Consider the following 14,316-nt stretch of genomic DNA (forward strand, 5'->3'; position numbering starts at 1 on the left):
GGTCTACCTTTTATGTTGTGTTTTGGACATTTTTATTGGACAGCACTTTGAGTTGCATTTTTTTGTATGAAAAGTGCTTTATAAATAAATTTGTTTGATTAGAGAGCTAACGTTAGAGGTTTACCTTGTGTCACGGAGAAATGCAAACACACACTTAACTGTCTGAGGTGAGTATCTTTAAATGCAATTCTTTATTTCGACAAAAAAAAAAAAATCACATTTATCCCGCCGTGACTGTTAACCAAGGCGGTGAAAAAATGATGGGTTCACATGCGCAATTCATTTGCAGTCTGGACACGGGGGGTGAACATGTTTTGCTCTGACTGCAGCTAGGAGAGGTTTTTACGAAAGGACTGGGACTGTGAGTGCTCTGGAACGGAGGAGAGGCCGACAGAAATGACCAATCACGGCTGACCTGTTTTCTGAAACTGAACCGTGATTGGTCGTTACCTGATCCCTGAGTAGTTGTGATGTCATTTTCAGTCGACAGAAATGACAGAAATGACGGCCACCGATAAACAATATCACATGGTTTATCCTTTGCCAGAGTCTATTACACATTAAACTGCATTGGCCTAGAGGTTGAAAACTGTAAAATAAATTGTACACACTTTGCATATTTTATGCTGTCAGTGTAACAAAAAGAATAAAAATGAATAAAAGTGCTTTGTGGCACAAGAGGCAACATCTGTGAACCCTCACCCACCCTGGAACCCCTACATACCTGCCTGAGTGACATCAGGGTGTGGTTGGCCCAAAACTTTGTATGTCTTAATGAGGGCAAAACTGAGGTTGTGATCTTTGGCCCAACTGATCTATTGTTGGACTTAGGCCTCTTAGGAGACTATGTTCGGCTCTCTGCTATCAACCTTGGTGTCACTATGCACAGTGATTTTAAATGACCATATTTTCCGGACTATAAACCGCAACTTTTTTCCTAGATTTTGAGCCATGTGGCTTATAGTTTGGTGCGGCTATTCTGTGGATTTCTTTTCCACCGCTTGGGGCGCTCTAACCGGAATAACAGTACAATTCAATACAATACATTTCCCATTAAAGGGACACTTGGGTGAGCTTAACATTGGCACTTCTATAAAAGGTTTGCATGTAAAAATGACATTAGTACTAAAATGCCCACCTCAAAAGATTCTGTAGTGATTTAAGATCTTTTTTGTGATTAGGTTTACGACAAAGTTCCCCGCCCCAAAAAGGGGCGTGGCTTATGTTATGTTTTCGGTCTCATGGTCTACATCACGTGAGAAAGGCATGCTTGGTAATATTGCTCGCTTTGTCAGTTCTGTTGTCTAAAACGGAGACCGATCGCCACCAAAATGCAAATGCACATTACTACTCTTGTCCACTTCAACCTGTGAGAGTATAAAAGTGTTCTGCACAATAGTTTGGATTTATTGACATAAAACGTGATCTCATCATGATCACCTCCACAAAATCAAAAATACCGTGGCGATCGCTTCTCCATTTACACAAGCAGATGCGGACAAGAGCATGAATGCTACACGAACCCCGACTGGTTATATGTTGTGGACATTTAGCGATGCTAAACTCGTGTCAACTCTCAGTAGGCAGACCGCACTGGCAGCGGGTAAGCAATCAGGCAAGCATGGACCTTTATTTCCCCACACCCCCTTCACTCCCCGGCTAACAGTAGAATGACGGTACAGCTAATAGCAACAACTAGCTTCAGGCCGTTAAAACAAAAGGTGTTAGCACAACAACATTAGCTTTTTACTGTCCGCCCAGCCTGCGTCTTCATGTCGCGGGTTGGCCTCCCAAGCAGTCGCGTGCGTTGTCCGACACCGCTTGCGGCCGCGAGAGTGAAGCGGCGTCAGAGTGATGCAACCTCATTGAGCACCGGGGGTGTCTTGAACGTGCGCATCCGACTCCACAGCTGAGTGTTGCCGCAATGGAACGCACGATTTCGGCTGTTACATTCCATTGGACAGCGTGTTGTCGGTCGAAAAACTATGGTCATTCCTCATCAGAATAAATATGCACGTCCACTCAATCCCACTTCTGTCTCTGTAAATATCCTGACTGGTGTTAAATACCTCGCCCGTCCTAACTATGATCAGCAAAAAAGCAGTTATTTTTTAATTTTTTTATTTATTTTTTTTGGTATAGAAGCATTGTGCGCTCGTCCCAGCATAAATCTATGTAGCTCTGCTCACTTCCACATTTCCATATTCTCATATAAATTAGCCATGGAGAGGTTAATCCTTTTGATATGTTGAAATGGGCATTAGTAGGGATGTCCACATACATTTTGGTGCCAATTGATCACCGTTTTTGGACGTTATAAGCAATGAAAGTACAATGATTTCCAATAGAGAGTTTGTAATCGGTTCCCCCAGTGACTCCGACCGAACAAGGATAGAACGGTAGGGGGTGGCTATTCTCTTCATTAACAAGGGGTGTTATTCATGGGGTCACTTATTTCCTAATTACTCTAAAATGAATTGGTAAAATAGAAAATGATAACTCTTTTCATTTTCCTGATCAAAAAATATATAAAATGAACTTGTTAGTGAAAGCATGGCCATCCCGGCCCAACCAGCCCTTCAAAGTGGAAGTCAACCCTTACATATTTTTTTCAAGAATCTGTTCTATGCAGGCCCAGTAGTTAAAACAAGGCATTCTGCATTTTTTGCATTATTGCATTTTCTGGAATAAGAGTTAAACCCCCAGTTGGCACTTTTGTCGACTGAAATGCCCTGAGCAACTGTGATGTCATTTTCAGTCGACAAAAGTGACAAAATGGCCGCCCCCAGATGGCTAAAAATGGGTGGATTTTGCTGTTTAACTCATATTCAACAAATGCAATATTAAAAATAAAGTTGTTTCAATAAGTGGGCCTACATAAAACATTCTTGAAAAAAAAAAATGTTTTGGTTGACTTTCTCCTTGACTCGCTCGCACATTGATGCCCCTTTACCCCCGCAGCTGCCACTCTCTGAGTACAAGCTTGGACCCCTGCCTGTTCCTTTGTGCTCACACACCACCAACATGGCATCCGTTGAAACACCAATAGAGATTGCCCACAAAATAAAGAGAGAAACAAAGGACCCAAGTTCTTGTGCTGAGTAGTACCAGCTTAGATGACCTCAAGTAACATCCACAACATTTCAAGAAGTCTGCCATACCAGGGCCATGTTCAGATGAAAACCTTGCCAGGAGGCTTCTCAGGACCACACATCAGACATGCAGAGGGGGCTTCCCTGGAGCCTGCTGCTGCTGAGGAGTACTGTCGTGTGATATATGTCAATCACTATCCATACAGGTTCCTCATCCATCCTGACACCCCATGGATGGGCTTTGGTGTTGTTATGATCCAAAGGAACAACCAGTGTTTGGCCTTGTTGAATTTAAGTGCTCAAATGTCAAAAGTTATGTGGACTGTCCGTATATCATAAGATATGAAGAGACACACTGTCTGCGCAAGAGCCATTCTTACTTTTGGCAGATTCCGGGACCGATTCTCATTTCTGGATACCAGAGGTGTGACTTGGTTGTTGTATCAAAAAATGATTTTCTGATTCAAACCTGTTTTTCTTATACCTCAAGAAATAGTGATAACCAAATACTTAGGTACAGTATACAGCAATCGTTCAATTTATCACAAGAAAGTATTTTGTGTAAAAAATGCTTTTAATATCTTGTATTCATCCATTTTACGAACCGCTTATCCTGACTAGGGTCGCAGGTGTGCTGGAGCCTATCCCACCTGTTTTCGGGCGGTAGGCAGAGGGAAACTCTGAATTGGTCTCCAGCCAATCGCGGGCCACACATAGAGAAACAGGACAATTTTAGAGTGTTCAATTAATCTTCCACAGCTGAAGAAAATGTACCTATTTGGGACAGCATTTATTGGGAAAAATGTCGGAACAAAGAGTAGACTATTTGTTTACGTGAGCCACATAAAATAAGGTGGTGTGCTGTATCTGGCCCCAGAGGTTTGACACCTGTGCTTTAACGAATGGGTAGCAACAATTTTGTCTACATTTGCAATTATGGCAATCTTGAGCATTCCCCTTGAAAACGGACGTGTGTGTGTGTCTGTGTGAGGTATGGAAGGCAGAGAAAGACAGTGCTTGTGTATGCCAAAGAGAACATATATTAATAGTGTGTATGTGTAGGCATAGTTATCATAAAATGTGAGTGCATGTGTGATGGGGGAGCGGTACAGGGAATATCAACTGTATGTGTGTTGAAGCTCAATCAGAAACAGGCTGATGGAGAAGGAGCGTGAGGCAGCTGGGGCCTCCTATGCAGGTCTTCAATTTTCCTCCCAGTCCAGCCAGTGAAGTGTGTAATTACTATGGGGCCAGCCTGGGGGCTTCTGTGGGTGTGCGAAGACACACCCACACACACGCATATGCATGCACGTTTACAGCTCAACCCCAACACACACACAGATACATCCCAAGCCCTACACACACTCAACAGACACAGGCAAACACCCCCACACACTCACACACACACCTCAACACCTACACACACCCGCGCGCACACCTCAACCATGACAGAAAATAGTCCCACCTCCAAGTCACACACCTTCCTCTAATAGCCCCCACACACTCAGGATTTCCACACATCTAGGTACACACAGATCCCCTTGAAAGAAATATGTCAGTCTTCCTCTTCTACTTCCTCCAACCTGCAGCTCATCCAGATTGCCCATGTTGTCCAGGGGTGGCTGAGCATCCATGATCCACAACCAGGAGCACTATGACATTTTTCTCACTTTACAGACATGCTTGGGAAGTCATTCATAGCATGAATTTAAATATGTGCTCTCTCAACCTTCGCTCACTTTTTGTTTTAGATTTTTAGCCACCTTGAACAAACTCACACAACTATAATACAGAGGCTATTGTCAAAAATCAGCAGAGCAAACATTGTGGCAGACCGGTAGTCTTTGCATATCGTTACTGTCCGGTAAAAACTGTGAATGCCAATTTTATCAGGGAAAATAAATAACAGCCTCTTTAATTAAAACCCAAACAATAACTTATTAGACACAGAAACATGGATCTACAATTTTACTTCTACTGCTGTATGTAAAAGGGTGTCTAAATTGTGGCCCAGGGGCCATTTGCTGCCTGTCTGTTTCAGGCCTTTGTGAATATCACTGCACACAAGATTGACATTTGAGTAAATAGATGTGTATCATTCGCAAAGACGTTCGCCAACAGTTTTAACGGTCACAAACTTTTTTTTTGTCACACCGAAATATTGAACATGTTTGTGTTGGCCGCGGTGAAAACTGTAGGCGACCGTTTTTCCAACCGTTTGTGACCTTGAATGAATCCTGACAAAAAAATTAAAAAAAAATAAAATAAATAAATAAATAAAAATCAACATTTGGGTCATTCACAAACACTTACCAACTTTTGCCACTCAGTGAGAAAAGGGCTTTAAGCCCCTATCACACTGAGCGGCGAACATTTGCGAGTGCTTGCAATGGTAACAAAGTGTTCTTGTCAGGGGTCGTAAGTGGCCGCCAGACGTTTGTGAGACGTTTGCCTTTTCAAAACACTGAAACTGTTGGAGAGCGTTTTGCAAACTTGAACGAATCCTGATGTGAACGCACATTCTGCTCCTTTCGCCAACAGTCGTAAATGTTCGCCGCTCAGTTGGATAGTGGCTTTAGGGGCCAAAATGTAAAATGTCAAAGTATTCACATTTGACTAAAGTAAGAGGATTTGGACTCTTTGAAATTATACTTAAAGAGACAATGTGTAGAATGTTTTGATTTTTCAATGATCACTCATTTTAAAAACCCACTATTCATTTTAACAATATGCAAAAAGATATGCTCTATCACATCAACAGAATTATTTTTATATAATTGCCAGTGAAGTAATCTCTAATTATAATACATAGAGCGCGCCTCCCCTACAGGAGGCTGCCATGTTTCGCTCCCATATTTGTGCTATGGACAACCAAACCAAACTTAGTGAATGTAGTTCCTAAGCATCGTGACTAGTGCATGTGTCACAAATGAATTGCAGTCACGTCATGATAAGATTACTGGCAACAATAAGGTTTGAATTTTTATTTTTGCCACTGGGCATTAAATTATCTTGAATTATGCTTAAGTAAAATAAGTCGGGATCTTGTATGTTATGAATGTATTGTTGAGATTTTTTTAAATGATTGGACTATTGAAGGTGCTTAAATGTTAAGTGTCTCTCTTTTTGTTTTACATATTTTAGTTAATATTTGTTCGTTATGTGTTTTCGAGCGAGTATGTGTCGCAGAAAAAAAGTCAAAAGCATAAAGTATTAAGATTTTAATTTTAAATAAATGTTAAAGGTTGATGAATTTAATACTTTTTTGTAGCACTGTTTTGTGTGAATAAACAAAGGTATTTGTTTATAATATACAATGAAAAGAAAAACAGTACTTTTTTCCCATTAGTATGCTTGACTTGATTTTTGGGGGGGTACAGTATATTTATTTACGCAACAAAAATCTGAAGACCTTAGCCAAAAGAGCCAGTGTTGTAAAAAGAGCCATAATTATCATTACTACATGATATATCATATTATTTTGCTATATTTGCATAAACCTTTTAAATTGATGTTCACTTTAAGTTAAAAATTATTACAGTCGAAATCAAATATTTGATGTTGTCATCTACAGTTTTGTTTTGATGAGTACCCATTGTTGATATTCTTTGATACATATATTCTTAGAAGACACACATAGTCAAGTATAACGAGCATAAATTGAATGAGTAATTTTTTGAATACTTTATGCTTAAATGTGTGGGTTGTCCTCTTAGGAACATTATGATTGAGCGCACACTCATTGGTTAGCCCTGAGGTGGGTTGACAATTAAACAGGTCAGCATGAGGTAATCTCGGTAGCCCGTGTGTGTGTGTTTAGTACACACAGCTGGAGGTAGCAAGACAACCAAGAACTGCAACACCTCTGACAGACATGGTCTCTGTTTCACAGTAAGACAATGAATGAGATAGACAGAACACACATGCACTCACTCAAACAGGAACTGAGCGTTTCGAAGTGAAGAATAAGGACACTGACCATTTGTAAAACCACAAAAAGCTAAATAAAATGTAGCAAAAATGATAATTGTTCTTTGCTAATGTTTTCAAACATGTTGCAAGACTGACTAAAAAGAGTGGTTTTATTTTTTTGTTTTTAGCCAAGGGTTCTCTGTGATGAAAGCAGATAAAATGTTCTCTTTACATCTAAGATGATTTTCGGTGCTAATGCCATTCTTGTTTGCAGTCAAGGTGGAAGTACTTAAATTCACCTCAACAGTAGTCCATTAATAAATTAACTGTGAACGACTGTTTAACTGGAGGATATCCCCACCGCCCAGAAGATCACTCCCAAGCCCCCCTACACACACTTCGTTCAAATTGTCTGCTCTGAGGTGCAGCAGGAAAATGTAAGGGGAAAAAAGATAGAAAGCAGTTTCAGAGGTGGAGTTACACTGCCATCAGGTGGACAAAAACATACATTTGAATTGCAATGTCCAGTTGCGTTTTCCGCAGAACTCAGTTTACACTACCTTCATTGAGAATATCACTGTAAAACTTGCTGCTATTAAAATTACTGGACTTTACTGGCAGCATTGATCCAATAAAGCACTACAATTTTCTACTGTATGTTACTGCACTTATAATTTACAGTATATTGTACATTTTATTCAATTGATAACTGTGTTTTGTTTTTTGTTTTATTACAAATTACATAATTTTCTTTGTCAGCATTTATTTCAGTCAATAGCATGCCACAATAGGACACAATTGCATAGCCGTTTCAATTGCATAGCTTATTTCATATCGTGATAGATAAGGAAGTGTTTTAGCCTTTAATGTAAAATTAAAGGACTAAAGAATAATGCCTGAGTGGAAAAGATAACGACTTTATTGAATCCAAATTTCTCACCAATATTGTTCCAACAAGCTTCTTTGGTGTTCCTGCAGGATCTGGTTCCAAATTATGGCCCATAGGTTGCTTAAACAGTCACAGAAAATTATGTGGAGATGAAGATGTCGAAATCTTGTATGGTTACATAAATACCATACAAGATTTACATTCATGTGTATGAATGTATTTTTGTGTTTTATGACCATCTAGACGTGGGACCTACCAAAAGAAAGATAGGACTCTCATCTTTCATCAGAAAAAAAAAAAAAACGTTATTTCTAGCATATGTCATTCTTGAATAATCTGCAGTAAAACATAGGCAGGTTTCACTGAAAATCCTGTTTCTGGAAAAAAAACAAAAAAAACTGAGAAATTGAGGGTTTTGAGAAAAGACTTATGCTTAAGTTTTACTTATATCAAGTAAAACCTCAACTTTGACACCAATATTTTTTTGCTTTTATGACATCTCAGAAATATAAACAGTGTTTTTCTTATTAAAAAAATCCTAAACAATTCTAAAAACGCAATTTTGATGGCAAAAAATAATGTATGTTCAAGTATCTTTTTACAATTTGCAAAAAATGTATGAATATTGTGCTACATACAGGCGCGTTCATGTGTGTGCGTGGGTGTGTTCGCGCATATATGCATGTGCGCGTGTGCGCATGTGTGACTGAGTGTTAACTTCGATCTCTACAAGCATATTTTTTTTGGAGGGGTTGGAAGCCCACGAAAGGATACACAGCATATTGTTCAACACCCCAATACATGGTGAGAGTTGTTTTTGAACAAACCCAGTGATAAAAGTCACTGCTAAAATGCCCTTACCTCTGGTTTGGCCCAGTCAATCCAAAGGGGGAAATACTCCTCGAAGAATTGTGTAATCCTTTGGATCGACGGTTACCGCCCCGCCCCCCAACCTATAACCCAGCATAGGTGAGCATTCCGTCAGGAATGACATAAGATCTGCCATAAAACGCCCATTTTGCAGACGAATGATGAGACACTTAAAAAAAATGGATGGACTAAGCACCGACGTCCGTCAGTGTAATTGTCACTAACCGGGTCAAGTACTGACCAATCTCTTAGTCCGTCACTGACGGACGGCCGTTTTGCTGACAGCTAACAGAAACACGCCCCTTTGTTTCGAATGTGTTTGTTCACGGACAGGATTACTTAGTAGACTGCATTGAGAACATATGTACAGTAGGTGGGGGTATGCACCAAAGAGTGAGTTAGCCAGGCTGGGAATGCAACAACTAATTAATGAGCTAAAAGGTAACAAAAAAGGCTTGAATACAGTGACAGTTTTACAGAGAATTTCTTGTAAGTTCAGTTTTACATTTCTGTTTTTATTTTTGGAAAGTGTAGGGTTAGGTTAGGAGGTTGTGAAACGGTATTTTGCAGCCCCACACTCCATTTCAGGTGGCAGTAATTCACCAAAAGTTGTTTGCCAAATGGCAACTTTATTTCGTTTGCACAAGGACTAGGAAGCATTTTAATCCACCATCTTTTTACCTTTGGCAACAATGCCACACATGATTCTGGTTAAGGTAAGAAAAACTTTTAAGAGTTAAAGCAGCAGCAGGCTCCCACTTGACAGTTCAATTTTGGATTGGCATATACGTGTAGGGCAGGGGTGGCCAAGTCCGGTCCTCAAGAGCCACAAACCAGGCTGTTTTAGGTTTATCCCTACCTCTGGCTATAAAATTGAGTCAAAACCTTATTTTCTGACACTGTCCCAACATAGGAACTTAACCCAAAACCTCCATGTCCAAAGTCAGGGGTACGATCCATTCAGCTACTTAGGCAGCTGCAGTGCTTAATCAGTCAGGCTTTCAAAGGAGGGTCTAAGATTTCAAAGGTGATTAACCTCTAAGAAGCGGTCACAAATTTTGACGGCTGTCCCAAAATTCAGTTGAAAAATTCATCTGTCAGAATGTGTGTTGTCTCGTTTCATTCAGCATTCAGGTATTCCAAGGAGAGTTTGGCTTCCATGCAGGGTCCTGATTTTCAATATTCAGAGTTGTTATAAAATGTATTAAAAATTCAAATGGAAGAATGTGCGTCGTCGGGTTTTAAAGCGGTCAGAGTTTCAAAGTGGACTCAGCTGAGGAAGATGACGGCGAGGAAGGCAGCAGGTCCAGATGGCATCAGCCCCCAGTTCCTCAAATCCTGCGCAGACCAGCTGTGTGGAATTGTCCAGCACATGTTCAACCTGAGCCTGAAGCTGGGCGGAGTCCCCCGGCTGTGGAAAACATACTGCCCCCATTGTTGGCCTACGCCCCGTTACGCCCCCCGACCCCCCCCCCCCCCAAAAAAGCGTCTGTGATTGATCGCTGCGGAAGAGACGTTAACGGCAGAGGCTTGTTAAAGATTAGCTGGCTAATTTACTATTCAAACCCGCTGTGGACACACTTCAAATGCGCCAGTACTTACCTGTGTGTGCTTGCATTGCGAGCCCAGGGGTTGGATTTATCGTATTGTATAATTATTTTGGTCCAACAGATGGCCAGAAGTCGCAGTCAAGTTATTTATTCTCTACACTTCCTCTCCTTCCCGGCCTTCAAAATAAAAGCATGCCAGCAAACCACTATACACAGCAGGGTTTGCTATGGCGTATTTCCGGAAGTAGGGAACGCCAGAAAAAGTGCATGAACTCCACCTTGATGTGCTAGCGTCATGCTGGATGCTGCGTGAAGCTTGAATATACTCGTGGACACAAGTTGTTGTTTTGAAACAAGTCGGGGGGCGTCGCTTCAAAATGACAGCGACAACAATGCATATCCTGCCTGCTACAACCATAAAGGGACGGAGATGACTAGACGATGCATTTAATTTTATTGCGAAAACGATCTGGAAGGTGGCGGCAAAGAGGGAACGTGGGTAGGTAAATTATTTTCACACACAAGGTTGCCAAACTAGTTTTGCTTTGCAGCAGCTTATCAACGAGCTGCATTCTCTCCTCCGTGTGGGAAACTGTATGTCATCGCAGCATAATAGACCGATCAGAGCAGCAACAAATCCTGATGTGTGCGTGGCATATGTTGCAGGCCTGTCCAACAGCACAAAGCGTTCGTCACGTGAATCAATGCGGCAGTTGTTTGTGTAAGAGACGTGAGACAGCAACGTGCGTTCAAGTGTGTTTGTATTTCTTTATTGTCACATCACGTAACCCGCGCCTCCCACCTGCAACTGGGGCATACCATTACAAGAGAGGGTGGGGGGGGGGCTATAACTGTAATAAGAATAAGAATAAGAATGCCTTTATTGATCCCACAGTGGGGAAATTTTCATTGTTACAGTAGCAAAGATTTAGGTCACACAGGGGCGGCGGCATAATGTGGCCATTAATGTATAACATTGACGGCAAACATTTAGAATCAAACCTATGTAGATATACGCAGTAACATGTGTATATACACATGTGTATACACACCAACCTACATCTACATAAAAAATATGAGGAACACTCATTTCGGCCTGTACATAGTACAGAGGAAAAAATACTCTAAGTGACAGTGCTGCAGTGCTGTAGTGAAATGTAAGGAACAGCATTGGATAAAAATAAAACTAGACTAACAGTAGTGGGGAATGTTGAGTATTGCACGGTATTACAGTAGTGGGGAATATTGGGTATTGCACGATATGAGCTCAGGTGCAGGACTGCACAATTGCACTAATGTCCGCCAGTTTGTAGAGACTACACAATGTTCTTGTTAAAGAGTCTGACAGCAGCAGGCAAGAAGGAACGGCGGAATCTCTCCTTTGCACAGCGAGGGTGTAACAGTCTGTCACTGAAGGTGCTGTGGAGTGCTGTTAGGGTGCCCTGGAGGGGGTGGTCCGGGTTGCCCAGCATTGATGACAGCTTGGTCAACATCCTCCTGTCCCCCACCGAGTCCACAGAGTCCAGGGAGCAGCCCAGGACAGAGCCGGCCCTCTTGACCAGTTTGTCCAGCCGCTTCTTGTCCCGGGCCGAGACGCCGCCTGCCCAGGTGACCACTCCCTGGAAGATGACCGATGCAACCACCGAGTCATAAAAGTTCCTGAGGAGTGTCCCCTGAACCCCAAAAGACCTCAGTCTCCTGAGTAGGAAGAGTCTGCTCTGACTCTTCCTATAGAGGGCGTCTGTGTTGTCGCACCAGTCCAGTTTATTGTTCAGATGAACACCCAGGTACTTGTAAATTGAGACTCTCTCAACATCTGTTCCCCGGATATTCACTGGTGCAGGTGAAGAGTGCTGGCGCCTACCGAAATCCACCACCATTTCTTTGGATTTCCCCGCATTGATCAGGAGGCGGTTCTGCTGGCACCAGTCCACAAAATCCTGAGTAAGTTCTCTGTACTCCCGATCATCTCCACCTGTGATGAGGCCGACAATCGCAGAGTCGTCAGAGAACTTCTGCAGGTGACAGGTAGGGGTGTTGTAGTTGAAGTCCGAGGTGTAGAGGGTGAACAGGAAGGGAGCCAAGACAGTTCCCTGTGGGGCCCCCGTGCTGCAGAGGAGCACGTCAGACACACAGTCCTGTGTCCTCACATACTGTGGCCGGTTTGTGAGGTAGTCCTGGATCCATGTGGTGAGGTGGTGCGCCACCCCCGCCCGCTCCAGCTTGTCTCCCAGTAGGGTGGGCTGGATGGTGTTGAAAGCACTGGAGAAATCAAAGAACATGATCCTCACAGTGCTCCCCGCCTTCTCCAGGTGGGAGAGTGAAGTGTGGAGGAGGTAGATGATGGCATCATCCACACTGATGCCAGGCTGGTATGCGAACTGGAGTGGGTCCATTGAGGAGCTCACCAGGGGGCGCAGGTGGACAAGGACCAGTCTCTCCAGGGTCTTCATCAGGTGAGACGTCAGCGCCACTGGTCTGAAGCTGTTGAGCTCCTTCGGGTGGGGGGTCTTTGGCACCGGGACCAGGCAGGATGTTTTCCATAGCTGGGGGACTCTGCCCAGCTTCAGGCTCAGGTTGAACATGTGCTGGACAATTCCACACAGCTGGTCTGCGCAGGATTTGAGGAGCTGGGGGCTGATGCCATCTGGACCTGCTGCCTTCCTCGCCTTCTTCTTCTTCAGCTGGTTCCTCACCTGAGATGTTGTGAAGGCCAAGGCTGGACAGGAAGGAGTGGTGGCTATCTGGTGTAGCTGGGAGCTGGAGACTGTGGAGAAAAGAGGGGAGGGGGTGACACGCCCAGCAGGAGGAGTAGGTGGAGACTGCAGCAGGAGAGACTGAGTGGAGGCAGGCATCTGATCGAACCTAGAGAAAAAGAGATTTAGCTCATTTGCCCACTGCAGGTCCCCCCCAGTCCGGGTCTTGGGTTGTCCGTGGCCTGAGATGGTCTTCAGGCCCCTCCAGACTCCCCTGGCGTTATTCTGCAGCAGCTGCAGCAGTAGTTGTCGCTCGCGCCGATGCGGGAGTAGAAAGAAGCCTAAAAACAAGCCTTTCACTGAGTAGGCTGAGATGATTTTTGGCCGCCTCGCGTGCACGTCACATGCATGAGGGCCGATTAGTGGGCCGGACTAAAATCAACTTCCGGCCGTGCTTAGTCATACCAGCCAATTTTTTTTATTTGTCACCCCGCACCCCTCCGCCCCAAAAATGGGCCGGAGGATCCGACCGGTCCGGCCCAGGGACGGCCTGCCCAGCTCTGACAGCTACGTTATGGCGCTGTCTCTGTGTGACCTGTATCTTTGCTGCTGTGACGATGAAAATCTCCCCACTGTTGGATCAATAAAGGCCTTCTTATTCTTATTCCTATTCTTATTCTTATTTAAAAGGTGTATTTAGTGTAGAGGCAGGGATGTTTCTTGCATGTTGCTATGGATAAGAAGTGTGTCTTTGTGTGTGTGCGTGTGTGTGGGCGGAGCTAAGTGTGTTGGGGTGTGTCACTGGGGTGGAGTGATTGCCTAATTAATACCACCTGTCTACCTGGAAATGTTTTGTTTGCTTGGTACAGGGAGAGAGAAGGCAGGGTGCAGATATTTCTGTTGACCGCTAGTTTTTACCATCCTTTTGTCCAACATTGCAACTTTGTTTTGATTCATTGTACAGTCGGAAGTATTTAATGAAGAGTCAAAAACCAACAAACTGCAGTAATGGCTTCCATCTTGGATTCAGTGTGTCAGACAGAGCCCTGCTTTTCCCTTCTCAGTGACCAATTTAGCTTTTTTGACAGTCACGCAGTATTGTCAACAGAACTGCATATCCAACACTTCTGATGCTTAGCTGAATTTGTGCACCCAATGGCCCAGTCAACCACTTTGGATGGTGACCGTGAGTAAAACATGAATGAAGTGACGGAGCTCAGTGCAACCCATGGTATGTTGAACTCAGTACTCTTATGTGATGTTAATACTTTCCTGGACACAGTTGATGCTGAGTGACAACACCTACA

This window comes from Filicampus tigris, chromosome 7, assembly GCF_054856515.1.
Source record: "Filicampus tigris isolate MCC_2025a chromosome 7, RoL_Ftig_1.0, whole genome shotgun sequence".
Classification (NCBI taxonomy): domain Eukaryota; kingdom Metazoa; phylum Chordata; class Actinopteri; order Syngnathiformes; family Syngnathidae; genus Filicampus; species Filicampus tigris.